Source organism: Portunus trituberculatus, chromosome 25 (genome assembly GCF_017591435.1).
Source record: "Portunus trituberculatus isolate SZX2019 chromosome 25, ASM1759143v1, whole genome shotgun sequence".
NCBI classification, from domain to species: Eukaryota; Metazoa; Arthropoda; class Malacostraca; order Decapoda; family Portunidae; genus Portunus; species Portunus trituberculatus.
In genome coordinates, this window is record NC_059279.1 from 4,036,960 (window position 1) to 4,042,500 (window position 5,541).

Sequence of the window (5,541 nt, forward strand, 5' to 3'; positions counted from 1 at the left end):
GTGACGACCCCTCAAGCGTTCAAACACACACACACACACACACACACACACACACACACACACACACACACACACACACACACACACACACACACACACACACACATAAAGTACTGCCTTCTTAGTTTGTGTGTGTGTGTGTGTGTGTGTGTGTGTGTGTGTGTGTGGCAGTCCTGACCACCCCCACCACAACCAGCACTATATCACAGAGAAGGAAACATTACTTTAGACTGGCGTGGCGGCGAAGCAACACACGCACGCACACACACACACACACACACACACACACACACACACACACACACACACACACACACACACACACACACACACACTTCCCTACACACTCTTTTTTTCCCCAACATAAACACCGTGAAGATATTTTCCTAGTCAGACCTTCCACAAATCTTCTTAAACCGTCCTCCATCTTGCCACCCCCCCTCTCTCTCTCTCTCTCTCTCTCTCCCTACGCATGGTGACAGACGGTAGGAGCTCAAGTATCCATGACAGCATTTTCCGTATTACTTGTTGGCCTGTTGCTTTGTGGAGTGTCAGCTGTTCTGGTGTGTTGTCTTGGCTGCAGGCTTAATGAGAGAGAGTTGCTGTGAAGTATGGTAATGAGAGAGAGAGAGAGAGAGAGAGAGAGAGAGAGAGAGAGAGAGAGAGAGAGAGAGAGAGAGAGAGAGAGAGAGAGAGAGAGAGAGAGAGAGAGAGAGTATAGGGGAAAGACAAACACAGGCCTAGACTAAAGATGATAGGCTTATGGTAATTTGTTTGTGTGTGTGTGTGTGTGTGTGTGTGTGTGTGTGTGTGTGTGTGTGTGTTAAGTAAGATGCGTTATTATATCTATTTCTTTCCTTCTCTGTTTATCATATAAGAAGATATAAAAAAAGGGAAGCTACAAGAGGCCGCCAGCCCTACACGCGGCAGTTCCTGTAGGATTAAGGCTACCGAATTCCAAATAACCCCTCCCACCCCACTAAAAAAAAGCAGTGAAGTCATCGTTCTCAGTAACCCCTCAAAAAAAAAAAAAAAAGAAAGTAAGAGAAAAAAGAAAGAAATTACAATTACGTAAAAAAATACGAATGAAGAACAGGAAAAAAAAGTAAGACAAAAAAATCAACAAAACAACTTAAAAAAAAAAAACAAGAAACATCAACATAAAAAAAAAAAAAAAAAAATCACCAAAACAAGACAGAAAAAAAAACATACAGAACCACATTTTCCTTTTTTATTTATCCCTTCACAAAACAAAACAAAAATAAACAAAATAAGTCAAACAAATTATCAGAAGAATAAACACACACACACACACACACACACACACACACACACACACACACACACACACACACACAGAACCACATTTTCCTTTCTTTTATCCCTTAGCACCTTGAACAGTCACCATCACCACCACCACCACCACCACCATGAAGCGTAACATTAGAGCGTCCAGGCAGCAGCGGGCGGCACCAAGCTGTGGGTGGCGCCGAGGTAACACACCATACCTGAGTCTTGTGTCACGCGTTCCTTATGCAGATTAGCACATGTTTGTGTCACCGGGCGAGGCTCTGGACGGTCAAGAAGGAAAGAAGGTGCTAGGACTAAAGGAGGAGGAAGAGGAGGAGGAAGGAGGAGGAGGAGGAGGAGGAGGAGGAGGAGGAAGAGGCCGCATCCGGGAAGAAGATCGAGTGTGTTTGTTGTAATTACCAGAGAAAGTTTTAATTATCGAAGTGGCGAAGTGGAATTATGAGACCGTGATGCGAGAGAGAGAGAGAGAGAGAGAGAGAGAGAGAGAGAGAGAGAGAGAGAGAGAGAGAGAGAGAGAGAGAGAGAGAGAGAGAGAGAGAGAGAATAAACATGAATGCAGTAAGAAAAAAAAATGAAACTAAGAACATCGGAGTAGATTATTATGTGGTCGACCAAGAAAACCTCCTCCTCCTTCTCCTCCTCCTCCTCCTCCTCCTCCTCCTCCTCCTCCTCCTCCTCCTCCTCTTCCTCTTCCTCCGCACCGACATCACCACCACTCCTCATGACTGGCCAAACACCAAAACAACAACAACAAGAGCAAAAACATGACATCAGAAGAAAAGCATGAGAGAAACAGCAAAGAATAGGAAGAAGATAAAGAAAAGACTGAAAGAAAGGAGGAATGAAACAGGAATAAGTGAATGAAGTGATAACAAGAAGGAAGAAAAGAAAGAGAGAGGGAGAGAGGAGATGGAAGGGAGAGAGGATGGAGGAAGAGAGGAAAGAAGTAAACAGATAATGAAGAGAATAAGAAGGAAAAGAAGATATTGAAAGGAATGAGGGAAAAGATGGATGAAACAGGAATAAATGAGGGAAGTGATAAAAGGAAGGAAGAAAAGAAAGAGGGAGAGCGCTGAGATGGAAGGGAGGGATAGAGGAAGGGAGGAAAGAAGTAGGGAGAGGGAGGAGATGGAAGGGAGGGATGGAGGAAGGGAGGAAAGAACCAGAGAGGTAGTCAGAGGAGGAAGGCAACTATTGAGGTAAGTAGGGAGATGAGGAAAGAGCAAGGAAAGGAAAGGAAGGAGAGGAGTGGAGGAGAGAAGAAAAAAAGAAATAAGTGAATAAGTAAATACATTGAAAAGCAAACCAAAAAATAAAGAATAAGGAAGGAACTCAATACTCAAAGCAAACTAACAAATTATTCGAACATTAGCAGCAAAACGCCTTCCAAGATGCAGATCAAAGGAGTAATAACAATAACTTTTCTGGGTCACTGCTACCAACACGCCACAAACACGCAACGCGGCCTCGGAGTCCCCCAGTGCGTTACGGCTTCACTGGGAGACAAGCTGACCGCCGGACGCCGAGAGACGGACGGAAGGAAGGACGGTCGCGAGTACGATAGTGTTTACTGGAGCGTACGATGTAGGGCGACCGAGCGTCCGGGGAAAGGGAGGAAGGAAGGAAGAAGGAAGATTGAAGGAGGTTTTAAGGAAGCGTAGATTTAGAGGGGAGTGAGAGAAGGAAGGAAAGAAGGAAGAAGGAATATTGTAGAAGGTTTTAAGGAAGCATAGATGGAGATGGAACGAGAGAGAGAGAGAGAGAGAGAGAGAGAGAGAGAGAGAGAGAGAGAGAGAGAGAGAGAGAGAGGGAGGGGAGGAATAAAATAAAGAAGCGTGATGTAATGTTTCTATGAAGGAATCTTGATGAACAGCAAGGAACGAAGGAGGAAAGGAAGGAAAGAGAGAGGAAAGGATGAAAAAGAGAAAGAGAACAGTGGAAATGAATGAATAAGTGAATGAATGAATGAAGAAAGGAAAAAAGAAAGAAGGAAAAATAGTTTAAAGTAATTTTCCGGGAATGAGGTAAAGGAAATAATGGATGAGAGAAGGATGAAAGGAAGAAAGGAAAGAAGGAGAAATGATTAATGAAGAAACACACTAAAGAAAACACAAAGCAAAGTAACACACAACAACACAAATACAAACACTTCTTAATACGCGGATCTAAACAACCAATATCATCGTGTTTATGATCTAAAACCCTCAAAAGACACCACAACACCATATTTTCAGACCCTGTCACCACCACCACAAGCACACCACCACCACCACCACCACCACCGACCATAACAAACAGCACACACTTGAACACACACCTGGCGTACACCTCAATACCACACACCTACAATTTGGTCCTCTCCCACAGGTACAGCACTGACCCATTGACTCACTAACTTGCTGAGAAAATGTGCTGAAAAGAAGATCGTATTCCCACAGTGGCCTCCTAAACTAAACGAAAGTATTTAACCTAGAGATAAGTATTGTTATTGTTATTTTTTTTTTTAGCCCATTTACTGTTTTATGTAAGAAGGGAAAGATGGCCAAGGGTAATATTAAACGAATAAATAGGTCCACTTAGTTGTCAGTTCTCTTGCAGGTCCGAAGAGAGTTAGCCAAAATAAAGGGATAGATGTCTTGAAATCTCCCTCTTAAATGAAGTCAAGTCATAGGAAGTTGGAAGTACAGAAGTAGACAGGGAGTTCCAGAGTTTACCAGAGAAAGGTATGAATGATTGAAAGTACTGGTTAACTCTTGCATTAGGGAATTGGACAGAATAGTGGTGAATGATTGAGAGTACTGGTTAACTCTTGCATTAGGGAATTTGGACAGAATAGTGGTGAATGATTGAGAGTACTGGTTAACTCTTGCATTAGAGGTGGACAGAATAGTGGTGAATGATTGAGAGTACTGGTGAACTCTTGCGTTGGAGAGTGGACAGAATAGTAGTGAATGATTGAGAGTACTGGTTAACTCTTGCATTAGAGAGATGGACAGAATAGTGGTGAATGATTGAGAGTACTGGTTAACTCTTGCATTAGAGGTGGACAGAATAGTGGTGAATGATTGAGAGTACTGGTTAACTCTTGCATTAGAGAGGTGGACAGAATAGTGGTGAATGATTGAGAGTACTGGTTAACTCTTGCATTAGAGAGATGGACAGAATAGTGGTGAATGATTGAGAGTACTGGTTAACTCTTGCATTAGGGAATTGGACAGAATAGTGGTGAATGATTGAGAGTACTGGTTAACTCTTGCATTAGTGAATTGGACAGAATAGTGGTGAATGATTGAGAGTACTGGTTAACTCTTGCATTAGGAATTGGACAGAATAGTGGTGAATGATTGAGAGTACTGGTTAACTCTTGCATTAGGGAATTGGACAGAGTAGTGGTGAATGATTGAGAGTACTGGTTAACTCTTGCATTAGGGAATTGGACAGAGTAGTGGTGAATGATTGAGAGTACTAGTTAACTCTTGCATTAGGGAGTTGGTCAGAGTAGGAAGGAAGGTAGGAGGATGAAGAAAGCCCTGTATGGTATATTCTTCTTCAGCTGTCTGTACTAAATGACAGAGAGAAAAGTGGAAGTTGATGTTTTGTTTCTCTATATCAAATCAATGAAGTGAATTTTCTTAAAGACTATAGATAAAAAAAAGATGTCATTATTTTCTCCAATCAATTACATGTAAGAAAAAAAAACTTTACTACCAATACCACAATAGAAAAGAAAGGGAAGTTTTATATATTTCTTATGACCAACGACAAACAAAAAGAAGAAAATAAAAGAAGCAGTTACCACTATTCCATCTGTCACACGTCACACAAGAAATCCACGACTACTCAAAAGCACAAAAACTAATGAAAAATATAAATAAACAAATAAAAGAAACTAACCAAAAAACAAACAAAGAAAAACAGAATATCACTCAATAGAGAGTTACCATTGAGTCCTACACAGAACACATGGAGAGGCAGGTGGGTGGCTAATACCTGTTAATTATAATCAGGTAATGCGTTTCTGTAGCTCAAGGTAAGAGTGTTGTGGGGCTGTCGTGGTGAGCTTCCCCTGTTTCCCCTCGGCTGCAGTTTCTCATCCTGCGGGACTGCATAAGAAAAGGTGGTGTTTTTGGAGGGCTGAAAAATATGGCTTTCGGCTTGAAATGTATGAAATGGACGTTTTGTGGAAAGTTACTAGCTAGATCGACAGAAGAAATACGCCAGATGCTGTGA